Source organism: Crinia signifera, chromosome 3, assembly GCF_055691185.1.
Source record: "Crinia signifera chromosome 3, ASM5569118v1, whole genome shotgun sequence".
Taxonomy (NCBI): domain Eukaryota; kingdom Metazoa; phylum Chordata; class Amphibia; order Anura; family Myobatrachidae; genus Crinia; species Crinia signifera.
In genome coordinates, this window is record NC_139219.1 from 157,277,773 (window position 1) to 157,291,456 (window position 13,684).

A 13,684-nucleotide genomic window follows, 5' to 3' on the forward strand; every position below is an offset into this window, starting at 1 on the left:
AGCAGCAAGTGCTGATAATAATACTGCAGGGAGGGGGCCATGGCCTCATCAGGCTGCAACCTAGAGCGCTGGGTCCTGGGATGGTGGGGGGAGCAATGCATGGCCACTCACCGCCCATGGCTCTGTGTGGTGTGCCCTCATCTCCTTGTTTGCTGAGGGGCTCAAACCAGCGCAGACGGACATTTGTAATATGGCTCCTGCCCACCAGAGCTCGCAGCATGGGAGCTGAGCGCACACCAAACAGGGCCAGTTTGTCACTAATATGAGAATTCTGTAAGGGGCACTAATGTAGGCAATGTTTAAGAGGCACTACTGGGGGGAATTATGTGTAAGGGATATTACTGGCGGCATATTATATAATGGACATTACATGTGTGGCATAATGTGTAATGTGCTTTATGGTATGTGTTATAATGTGTAATGGGCAATACGGTGTGCGGTAATGTGCATTATCATGTGCAGCAATGTGTGTGGCATAATGTGTAATGGCCATTACGGTGTGCGGCAATGTGTAATGGCATTATGGTGTGCAGCATAATATGTAATGGTTACTGCAGTGTGTGACAATGTGTAATAGGCATTACGTTGTGCACAGTCCTGCCGCAGTGTGTCTAAGGGTCTCTTTCAGATCACTATCCCGAGTCAGACCCAGCATTTTGATCCCGGGTCCATCCCTTTCACACTAAACCCGGGTCGACCATTATACACAGGGCAACCCAGGTTTAACCCTTCTTATAACCCGAGTTGAAATGCCAGGTTCGTCGACCCTGGTTATTCAGTTTGGTGCTTTCACATCGCACCTCGACCCGGCAATAACCCGTGTTATAAATGCGGGGGGGCCCAGAAATATCAGTGTACAGGGCCCTAAGATTTCTGTTGCCGGCCCTGGCTAGCGGGCGTCAGACTGACTGGCGCCTGAAAAGCCAGCGCAGTTTGTTGTTTGCATGGACAAGCGGGTCAGCTAGCGTCCGGCAGACAGGTCACATAGCGGGCAGCAGGCAGACTGACTGGCGCCTGAAAAGCCCACGCAATAGAGATGGGTCGTTCGTGAACTAAGTGAATCTTTTGAACGGATCCCTGGAAAGAACGAGTGAGGCGAAGATCCCGTCGTTCTTTTACTTTTAGTTTCGTTTTTCATTACAATGCATTTTCCTGATCTCAGCACTGCCACCTGTGGCAGCTGAGATGTACTGACTCCGGAGATTGAGTACAGTGCTGTGACTGCAAGTGAAAGAAGGAATAATAAGGCTTCTGCTGCTGCTAGGGATGGCCATCGGTGCAGACTCCATCGATGGCGATTCTGCACCCAGCCATCGATCAGTGTTTTACTTGGTTATGTATGTTCTGGTAATTATGTAGTATCTGGGCGTCCGATTTTGTGATTGTATGCCTTACCTTAAGGCATACAATCAGATGCGATGCGATTCGATTTTGCATAGGATTCAATGTTAAGAAGGTCCTGTTCATTTCCCCACTATCCAAGTGGGCACAGAGTTGATTTTATATAGTGTGGCGAGCGCAGCGAGCCACCGAGCCCGAAGCGTGGCGAGCGAACGCATATTTTTTTTAAAGTATTCTGTGTCCGCTCACCACGCTTCGGGCTCGGTGGCTCGCCACAGGTTTATATCCAACTCCATGCCCACTTGGATAGTGGGGAAAGGAAAAGGACCCCTTTTTCCCATTGAATTCTATGTTAAAATGGACTCAGACCATTTTAACATTGAATCCTATGGAAAAATCTTGACCATCGCATCGCATACGATTTGGTCGCATGCGATGCGATCCGATTTCTAAATCGGACGCCCAGATACTACATAAGTACCTATGTTCTTATTTGTTCAGCTCACTGTTTTTTTTGTTTAAAAAAGTAAAAAAATGGCAATAAATGTTTGTAAAATAAATTATGATTCGTTATTAACAAATTACCCCTTCTTTCAAAGTGAGCAGTTGACCCGCCTATAAGATACGGATCTTTTCACGGACTGATTTACTGGATCCCAGCACTCGCTAGTGATCCGTTTTGCCCATCTCTACCGCGCAGTATCACGCAGGATGTTGGTAGCATGGACAGACTGAACGGCGTCTGAAAAGCCCGCTGCAGTATAGTGGTCACATGGGTTGATCATGTGATGGTCACGTGGTATGTGACGTAATGTTGGTAAGCCTGGAGAAAAGGAACTAGACACTACCGTGCTGCTGCTGAGTGGTAGGACGGGACAGTCAACGGGGAGTCAGGCGGCGGTCACCGCAGACAGTGAGTGCTTTAATACTGTGCTATGTGTCTCTTATAGTGTCCTCCGGTGGTTACACTAAAAGCCGCACACTGCCACACACACATACACCGGGGAGTGTGGTATTTGTATCCCAGTGATTACTGCTACAGGGTATAACCATCGCTTGTCTGCATCACATATGCGGCGGCTCTGGTAACATATGCTCTGTGCGGGTCTGTGTGTGAGAGGTAGCACAGCATCAGCCCCGTGTGTGCAGCTGGCCAGCTGCAGTTGCGTTGGCCGGTACACAATGCATGTGACGCTACGTGTGTTGCTATAGCAATGCCCCACAGCATAGGGCCTGCCTTCTGTGACGGGCTGCATGCGGGCTGTTACCATGGTGAGAAGCAATACATAGCGCCCTCCTGTGTATTCCTAATGACAAAGTTGGTCTGTACTGTGTGTATGCGAATATACAGCTTTGCTATGGTAGTAATTGTATTGTATCTGGACGATAGACAATAAAAGATTCATATGCACAAGGTTGACAGTGACAAAATGTCAACACAAACAAATCTTTGCACGTGAAAAGGTTGTCATGAGTTGCCATGATTTATGGGCCCATTTATCATTCAATATTTGCGGCTAAATCCGCAAACACCTGTTTTCGGGGTTTAGCCGCAAATATTAAAGATTACCTGAATGTATGTAGTAGTGTTCATTCTAGCACTTGTCATCTTTGAAAACCCATGCAGTTCCTCTTACCTGCCTGGGGTGTCGCTGTCTACTGTGGTGTTTCTAGTACAGGTCTGGTTTGCATATCAGTGCTGATATACAGACCACACTGTGCTAGAATCACTACAGCAGACAGCGACACTCCAGGCAGGGAAGAGGAACTGCATGGGTTTTCAAAGATGGCGAGTGCTAGAATGAACACTACGTATGAGGGACTGCAGCAGGAATCTCCGGTCCCTACTGCGATCCCATCTGCACCGCCACTGGCCACTTCCCCCTCATAGGTTTCTATGGGGGATGCGAAGAGGCCCAATGTATCAAAATCAGGCAGCAGTGCTCCGCATCCCTGGGCTACCACCACTGAGATGGCAGTAGCCCATTGTAGCCTACGGGCTATGGATCGCACTGCTGCTGGGGCAGTGCGGTCAGCGAGTTCTGCGGGATGTCAATGCTAACCAGGCATGCGCAGACCCCCCGGTGCCCGGCTCAGCACATAGCAGGGACGGGCTCATTTCTCACACTTGGTCAACATGGCTAAGGGTTGGAAGGTCAACACAAGCATTAGGTCAACAATGGCAAGGGTGACAGTCAAAAGGTCAACATTAGTGTTTTAAGTTTTCTTGAGCTGACTTGTGCCAACAGGAGGTATTTCATGCCCTACCATACACTAGGGCATGGAGGGAGAATAGAATAGTGTGCCGAGCGCAGCAAGACACTGGACGCGATGCATGACGAGTGCAGCGTTACACTTCGGCAGTGTCCTTTTTGACTACAGTATGTTGATATTCAGGAAAAAAAAAGTGAAAAACTCATGTCAACTTTGCCATTGATCTAAACCATGTTGACCCAATGCTCTAAACCATGTTGACCCAATGCATGTCGATCTAATGACCCATACCCAAGGTGCTCAGGTCATTGACACCCAAAAACACCTGAAAAAACTAATGTCAACCTTTTTGCTTGTGTCAATCTTTTCACAATGATGATCTTGTGCATGTCAACCTTTTGTCACTGTCAACCTTTTGCATGTTGACTGTTTGGTGTCAACCTAATGACTGACTGACACTGTAGATCAGGGCTGGGCAATTGCGGCCCTGCAGATGTTGATGAACTACACATCCCAGCATGCCTTGCATCAGTTTCAGCATGGCCACATAGCAAAACTAATGCAAAGCATCCTGGGATGTGTAGTTCCTCAACATCTGGAGGGCCGCAATTGCCCAGCCCTGCTGTAGATGCTTTCATCTGGATCTATAATTAAGCAAGCAGGCAGTGGTGCTCCTGAGATTCATTTCTCCATTTATAACTTGCATAATGTGTGATTTACCATAGCATTACCATCTGCATGGTTATGTATTGTAACCAATCAGTTTGTTTGTAGTATCATTTTGTTGAACATTTAACAAAATAGAACACTTTTGGTTTTTATCATTAGTTTTGCTCACTGTGGGCCTTATTCTAGTTCACTCTTTTTGACAAAATCCTTCTTAGATGGACAAAACCATGTGCACTGCAGGTGGGGCAGATGTAACTTGTGCAGAGAGAATTAGATTTGGGTGGAGTTTTACTTCAAATTGAGATCTATATTGCAGTGTAAAAATAAAGCAGCCAGTATTTACCCTGCACAGAAACAAAATAACTCACCCAAATCTAATTCTCTCTGCACATTTTATATCTGCCCCCCTGCAGTGCACATTTTGTCCATCTAAGAAGGATTTTGTCAGAAAGAGTGAACTAGAATAAGGCCCTCTGGGAGGTGGCGCTCTGGTAATTTTATGTCAATATTTAGGTAAACTTTCCCTCCAAGGCTGTTTTTTATTATTATATAGTATAAGTATAGCTGTGTACACACGGCAGCGATGTTTGCTGAAATCGCTGGCGACCATATTGCCATTGATGGGAGTGTGCCCCGGCAATAAATCGCCGGGTGCGCACTCCCGTTTTCAGCTCCATTATAATAGATGGTCGCAGGAGCTTGCTGATTACCTCTGCTGCTCCCCCCCAGCAGAGGTTTCTTTTCATCAGCGACCATCTCTGGTCGCTGATGAAAAGGAGAGACTGAGCAATATATTGCTCAGCAATATATCTCCCTCGTGTACACAGCTTATGTTAGGTTATCACCTTTTTTATTTTGTTGTTTTCAGGCTCTTACATGCCCTTTCTTTTGTCATTAGAGCTCACACATTCCTCTTTATATATCCTCAGAGGCCCCATTATGACCCCTTCTATTTCATCAAACCACTCCACATGTTCCTTTATTTGCCACGGTACCCTCATCATAGTATCTACAGTAATACACCTTTCACACAGCAGCTCCAAAACAGTATATTGCCAATTTTTTAGCCTTACTTTGCTGCATTTACCAGTCCTACCCATTTCAGACCCTTTTTTGCAGAAACAGGAACCAGGCAGCAGTGAGCACTATTGATCCCACTCCGTGCATATCTAATGAGCGGGACCCCGTGCAGTGCATATTTAATGAGCGGGTCCCCGCCCCCTGCATATGTACTGAGCGGGACCCGCTCATTACATTTGCACGGGTCGAGGACCCGCTCATTAAATATGCACTGCTTCATTAGATATGCACAGAGGCAGTGGGGTTTAGCCCCTGGGAGACAGCGCAGGGAAGGGATCCGGGCAGCAGGGTCAGGTCTGTAGTGCTGTCAGGCAGGGGGTCCCTGCAGCGTATGTGAGATCAGCGGCAGGGTCCCTGCGGCGAATGGGAACTACTAGTTCCCATCCGCCGCAGGGACCCCCTGCCCGCCAGCGCTACTGACCTGACCCTGCTGCCCGGATCCCTTCCCTGCGCTGTCTCCCAGGTGCTAAACCCCACTGCCTCCGTGCATATCTAATGAGCGCAGTGGATACTTAATACAGGGGGTACTAGTATTACTAGTTCCCATCCACTGTAGGGACCCCACCACTGATCTAACATACACTGCAGGGACCCCCTGCCCCCAGCGTGATCATTCCCTTCCTGCGCTGCCCAAGTGTGTGTGTGTGTGGGAACCAATAGTGGTCCGCTCATTAGATATGCACAGAGTGGACCATTATTGGCTGGGTCCTAAATACCGTTTCAGACCCGTTCAGACACACACAAAAAAACAGGTCTGAAACGGGTAGGACCCTGCTTTTTTTACCGTTTCCAAAAACCGTTTTTTTGTTAACGGTAAAATCACTCTGCACCTTTCAGACGGCACATATTACCATTTTGAAATGGTTAAAAATCGGTTAAAACCCCATTTTCTTAGTGCGGTCTGAAAGGGGCATCAGAGGCTGCTTGGATAAAATGGATTGTGTCTCAAATATGCCTCATAAAATAACAAACACAGAATAACTTGTATCAAATATTTATCAATCAACTAATCCACACATAATACTCTCAACAATGTTGCACCAAAAAGTAATTATTTAAAATAAAACATTACTCACATGTGTAATGTTGTGTACACACGGCAGGATATGCACTGAGATGCGAGTCCCGATACGATCAGATCGTATCGGGACTCGCATCTCACGGCATGCATGCAGTGGCACCCTTTACTATATAGTGCAGATCTGCACTATATAGTAAAGGGTGCCCTCTCTTTTTCACTGCCGATTTGCGCTCACACGGGAGCGTGCATCGGCAGCGCATCAGGCTCGCAAGGCCTAAAAAAGCAGGCAATATGGCTTCCGATGTTCACTAAATCGGCAACATCGGAAGCCTTATTGCCCCGTGTGTACACAACATAACTGCTAGTATAAAAACATTTCAGTGTATAATGATCTATGCAAGAATAAGTTGAATAAACTTATGTATTAATAGTATATCAAAGCACATAAAGAATCAACAAAATACATAACAAATATAAAAACAGTTTAGTGTATAATGAACTATGCAATAAGAAATAAGAAAAAAAATGTATATTAAAGCACATAAATATTTAACAATATTCATTTTTGTAAATATTTTAGTATGTGAGTAGTTAATAAAGATCTAGCCACACTCATCGATTGAGTTATGGGTATGCACGCGCATGCATATCATTACTAGTTGCAGCTCGACAAATGCTGCAGCATGCCGGGATGCGTATGCACGTGCGGCAACAAGGAGCGTGGCTACAATCTATTATGTGATCTTCTAGATACTGCTCCATCTTCTAAGCTGTCACATAATCAATAAAGGTGTCTGGATGCACCCATCAGGTGATTATACGTACCTTGGCTTAGTGTACTCAAAAGGATAGTGAGTTTCTGCCATCCTTGCTGTTAATCTCCTATTGGTCTTCACTCTCCTCAGATGATTCTCAGTATTGTAATAGGAGAGCAATTAGAGCTCAGTACTGTATTACAATTGATAACATACAAGTATAATTTAATTTGCTTGATCGTTTTTTCTGTGACATGGGGTTTTTAGGTTGGGAATTGTACAGTGACAGTGCGAGCACATGGAGCTTTCCTGTCCCCTACAAGTGTCATGTATGTGTAGCTTGAGTTAAGTTCTATGCTATGTTATTCATATGGAGCAGGGGCTCTCAAACTCGGTCCTAGGGACCCCACACAGTTCACGTTTTCCAGGTCACCCGTCAGGTGCACTCGTTACTCATTGACACATTATAATAGATTCACAGGTGGAGCTAATTATTTAACTTGTGATTCTGTGCAAAACATGTACTATGGCCCTTATTCAGATCTGATCACAGTACAAACTTGTTCTCAAAATGGACAAAACCATGTGCACTGCAGGTTGGGCAGATGTAACATGTATAGAGAGGGTTAGATTTGTGTGAGTTCTTATGTTTCTGTGCAGAGGAAATACAGGCTGCATTATTTTTACACTGCAATTTAGATTTCAGTTTCAACACACCCCACCCAAATTTAACTCTCTCTGCACATGTTACATCTGCCCCACCTGCAGTGCACATGGGCCCTTATTCTGGTCGGTGCGGATATATCCGCGTGCGTTCGGCCCGCCGATGTTTTGTATCTGCGCATGTGCAGAGGCATCTCTGCGCATGTGCGAGCGGGGCGTACGGCCAAATCCCGCATGATATGTGAACACTCCGAACAGTGGGTGGAGAGGGGCGTGAAGGGCTATTTTGGCTCATTACCATAAGCATACGCCCCGCGTTTCATGGGCGTTCCCATGTAAACGCTGGGCGTACGTATGGTAATGCGGCCGTGACGCACGTGTAGGGGGCGGACATATGACATCGCCGGATGTCAGCTGCCCGCCCAGATCCCTGCTTTTGCACGGAGAAATGTCCGTGTGGTCTGAGGTTGCGGGAGCTGGTGGAGCACTCGGTCCTGCATTCGATGGTCTGCGACCATCGAATGATGGGGGAGGTTCCCTTAGATGGAGGAGGCGTATTCTGTAAAAAATACACGTGCGGTCCGTTCGGCCAGCTTCTTACTGCCTACGGACGGAGTTGGCGATCCGTATGGAAGGCGGGGTTTCGCACGCACGGTCCTGGCCGCATAATCGGATCCGGTCGCACCGATCAGAATAAGGGCCATGGTTTTGCCCATTTTGAGAACAAATTTTTACTGTGATCAGATCTGAATAAGGGTCTATGGGGGGTCCGAGTTTGAGAACCTGTGCTATATAGTGGCATGTAGTGGATTTGCGCATATCATTTAAAACATATCCAAAAAAGGCTCTTACACATTTTGCTTTGTGAACATTCTGATCTAAAAGATGTCTGTCACCCTTACAAAACCTCTGTATCTCAACCATACTTGCCTACCTGACCCTCTCTATGAGGGAGAAAATGCTCTGTTCCTGGACTTCCCTGGTAATGTATGATATCACCTGTGGTGAAACAGCTTTCTTATCAATTTCCTAGCTCCCCACAGGTGATGGCAATCATACATTACCAGGGAAGTCCAGAAACAGAGCATTTTCTCCCTCATGGAGAGGGTCAGGTAGGCAACCATGAATCAATTCCCTATAGAAATAATTGACTCTGTTGTTTCCATACTACACTGCACTCAGTGATGCCCAGGACTGCGCGGGTGCCGGACGGGGTCCCGACAGTCATTTACCCGATGTCGGGATCCCGACTGTTAAAACACAGACAGACGGGTTCCCAATGGCCATCAGCTATTGTCCCTCATGGGGGTCCATGACCCCATAGAGGGAGAATAGAATAGGTGGCGAGTGTAGCGAGCCACCGTGCCCGCAGCGTGGCGAGCTCATCGAGCCCGCAAGGGGCTTTTGTTGCGCTCGCCATGCTGTCTGAGTCCGGCACGTCGGGCTAATGACTGTCGGGATACCGACTGTCAGAACCATATACCCCACCCGACTGCGCATACCCACCTAGTTCTGTTCTGGCACATCACGCAGGACAAGTTGCTGGGATCTTAGTATTCCTTCAGGCACTGGAGGAGGATAGAGTTGCCTGGAGCATTTTAAATGGATTATGACCAGACTCCAGAATAGCAGCTAGAGATCTTGAGCTGGGATGCTGGTGTGAGCCATGTCCTAGACTTCATGACACCAGCACACATAATACAACAGGTCCAAACCCAAATGTGAGGGGGTAGAAGGAGAGCTGATACGTGGATCAGTAGGAGGGAGGACATAGGGATGGGAAATGGTAGACACAGGTATGGGCTGACACACTGACAGTGGATTTTTCCTGTCCAAAATGAGCATGACTCCTAATGTCCACCATTTTTAGGGCAGGATGCTGAGGAGGGCACAGCTGCATGCACCCACAGAAAGGGATGTCATCTTTTGTGGAGACATTCCCCGTCATGACACATCCCCTTTCCATCACTCTGGGGCATTTCCAGCCCCCCATCATCATAGATTGCCTAACCCAGTGGTTCCTACACTTTTTGGAATCAAAGCTTCCTAGAGTATCATAATTTATTTCATGGCACCCATAGGCCAAAAGTTTATTGTGAAATTTAGGGAAATAATTAAATTGAGTAAATTGGATTTATATGTCATCCTTAGTTTTATTTATGTTGTGAGGGACACGATTCGCTTCTGCTTGTCCAAATATTTTATGATTGTTAGTCACCAGCACACTCTGAGTGTGTATATTGCTACCGCTGTGGGAAAAATGCAGGCACAGGGCACAAGCCACCACTTACAGGGCATGTTGCATATGATCACTTTCAAAATGAAAAAACAAACTAGCGGAAACTCTACCTCTAGACAGAGTTCTTGAGGACTACTGGTTTGGTGACAACCAAAAACCTGTTACACACTAGATGACATTTTATGAGATTTGGCTAATTCCGTTGGTTCAAAATAAAAATGTTCATATCCTCCAGCTGACAATGCGCGTTCCCCTACGCCTACGTCATCAATGGCATCCCCCGTCATCCCTATTTGCAGTGCCGATAAAGACAATGCTAGTGATAGACATGCTACCATCGCTCTATAGCTGACTGCATTGGCCAGAGTGTATGTACTTGCCAAAACTGGCTCCCTCACCAGTTCTCATTGCCCGCATTATGGCTGTGTACAATCTGGTGTGCTCCCAGCCTTACATCTCTGGTAATACCCAGTCACATGTATACTCAGATTAAGTCTTGAGTTGTTAGTCAGTAGTATGTAATATACTGCATATTTAGTCTGCTCCAGATTCCATTGCTCCTCCATGCACCTCCGATGAGTCCAAACTAGGGATGTTCACCGGCCACTTTTCGGGTTTTGGGTTTTGGGTTCTGATTACCTTGAGGTTTTGGGTTCTAATGGGTTTTGGCAAAACACCTCCTAAGTGTTTTGTGTTTGGATTTATTTGGGTTTTGGGTTCTGATTTTTTTGTTAAAAAAAGCCTAAAAACAGCTAAAATGGCAGAATTTGGTGGTTTTTTTGCTCCTACGCTATATTGACCTCAATAACATTCATTTACACTCATTTCCAGTGTATTCTGAACACCTCACACCTCACAATATTGTTTTTATTGCCAAAGTTTGCACTGAGGTAGCTGGATAACTATGCTAAGCCACACAAGTGTGCGGCACAAACACGTGGCTCATGTAAGAGTGGCACTGCAGCGGCAGACATGATGGCAGTTTAAAAAAATAGGCCCATAAAAGATACCTATCTGGCTTGATCATGCACTGTTTACCATGTGCAGCCAAGGAGCGGTGGGCATTTTGTGCAGCACAGAGTTTGTCTGCAAGTGTGTAACTGTTTCGATCACTTTAACATCCAACAAGACCCCTATCTGGCTTGATTGTGATTATGATTATTTATAATTAATTTCATCTGATTTTTAATTTGGTGATTAGTAATATTATTCATTTATTATTTATTATTACCATTCGTCTCGTCAATCATTGCCTAATGGGTGGAGGGGAGGGGGCTAATCAATGACTAGGTGGCAGCTGGAAGAGTTCTATCTGGCTGCGACTTCTGTAACTCTATTGATCGCTAGGGTGGATTCAGGTGATCTGGCTCGCTAGGCGGGTGTTCCCTTTGCTCACTGCTTCACATGCGTCCCTCGTGAAGCTGTGCGCTCTGTCGAGGAGGATGTCCTTTGCCGGTAGAGAAGTACTGATCTTCTCTCAAGGTGTTACGACTCGTAGCTGCACTCCCCTGCTACAACCTCAAAACAAGCACCAAGACCCCTATCTGGCTTGATTGTGCACTGTTTACACAGTGCAGCCGAGGAGCAGTGGGCGATTGGTGCAGCAATCAATTACTCTCATTAGTGGAATGCAATCAGTTGTATGCATTTAAAAGACAAGTCCCTCATACGAATGACTCTCAGCAGTGGGCACCAGACCAGACAGGTAGATAATGATATACGGCAGTATTTAGGCAGTGAGCCCCAGACCACAAAGGTAGAGATATACGGCAGTATTTAATTATTTATTAGGCAGGCAGTATTTAATTATTTATTAGCCGGTGAGCCCCAGACCAGACGGTACATACGGCAGTATAGCCAGTGAGCCCCAGACCACAAAGGTAGAGATATACGGCAGTATTTAATTATTTATTAGCCAGTGAGCCCCAGACCAGACGGTACATACGGCAGTATAGCCAGTCAGCCCCAGACCACAAAGGTAGAGATATATGGCAGTATTTAATTATTTATTAGGCAGGCAGTATTTAATTATTTTTTAGCCGGTGAGCCCCAGACCAGACGGTACATACGGCAGTATAGCCAGTGAGCCCCAGACCACAAAGGTAGAGATATACGGCAGTATTTAATTATTTATTAGGCAGGCAGTATTTAATTATTTATTAGCCGGTGAGCCACAGACCAGACGGTACATACGGCAGTATAGCCAGTGAGCCCCAGACCACAAAGGTAGAGATATACGGTAGTATTTAATTATTTATTAGCCAGTGAGCCCCAGACCAGACGGTACATACGGCAGTATAGCCAGTGAGCCCCAGACCACAAAGGTAGAGATATACGGCAGTATTTAATTATTTATTAGCCAGTGAGCCCCAGACCAGACGGTACATACGGCAGTATAGGCAGTGAGCCCCAGACCACAAAGGTAGAGATATACGGCAGTATTTAATTATTTATTAGGCAGGCAGTATTTAATTATTTATTAACCAGTGAGCCCCAGACCAGACGGTACATACGGCAGTATAGCCAGTGACCCCCAGACCACAAAGGTAGAGATATACGGCAGTATTTAATTATTTATTAGGCAGGCAGTATTTAATTATTTATTAGCCAGTGAGCCCCAGACCAGACGGTACATACGGCAGTATAGCCAGTGAGCCCCAGACCACAAAGGTAGAGATATACGGCAGTATTTAATTATTTATTAGCCAGTGAGCCCCAGACCAGACGGTACATACGGCAGTATAGGCAGTGAGCCCCAGACCACAAAGGTAGAGATATACGGCAGTATTTAATTATTTATTAGGCAGGCAGTATTTAATTATTTATTAACCAGTGAGCCCCAGACCAGACGGTACATACGGCAGTATAGCCAGTGACCCCCAGACCACAAAGGTAGAGATATACGGCAGTATTTAATTATTTATTAGGCAGGCAGTATTTAATTATTTATTAGCCAGTGAGCCCCAGACCAGACGGTACATACGGCAGTATAGCCAGTGAGCCCCAGACCACAAAGGTAGAGATATACAGCAGTATTTAATTATTTATTAGCCAGTGAGCCCCAGACCAGACGGTACATACGGCAGTATAGGCAGTGAGCCCCAGACCACAAAGGTAGAGATATACGGCAGTATTTAATTATTTATTAGGCAGGCAGTATTTAATTATTTATTAGCCAGTGAGCCCCAGACCACAGACCGCCAGACTGGCAGATTCAGTGCAGGCAGCAGTGCAGCACCAGTGGACTATATATATATTTATATTTAATATAATTAATTAATAATTATATATATAATAAATGGCACAGCACAGCACCAGAGGTATGCCCCAGCACAGAGGAGACAGTACTACAGGCAGGTACACAGTTAGACTGTTCTCCTAAGCAGAGGAGAACATAGTACACAGCAGCACTGAGGGAGACAGCCCTAGCAAATAAAATAATTAATTACAGCACAGTTCACCAGAGGTAGACCGCACAGAGGAGACAGTAGTACTACAAGTACACAGTTAGACTGTTGTCCTAAGCTGAGAACAGAGTACACAGCAGCACTGAGGGAGACAGCCCCAGCAAATAAAATAATCAATTACAGGCAGCACAGCACACCAGAGGTAGACCGCACAGAGGAGACAGTAGTACTACAAGTACACAGTTAGACTACTACACAGCAGCACTGAGAGACAGCACCAGCGATTGCAAAAGCT

At 45.9% G+C, this 13,684-nt stretch overlaps 1 protein-coding gene across 2 annotated transcripts in view; it reads left to right on the top strand.

The window, feature by feature from the left end:
• Positions 1-2,113: 2,113 nt before the first annotated feature.
• The window catches only part of TBC1D32 (TBC1 domain family member 32), a 386,630-nt gene continuing 375,059 nt past the window's right edge, over positions 2,114-13,684 (top strand). For both annotated transcript variants that reach the window (XM_083176796.1, XM_083176797.1), the window contains exon 1: positions 2,114-2,254. The gene's annotated coding sequence lies outside the window, so the exon portion shown is untranslated. The remainder of the gene's footprint in view (positions 2,255-13,684) is intronic.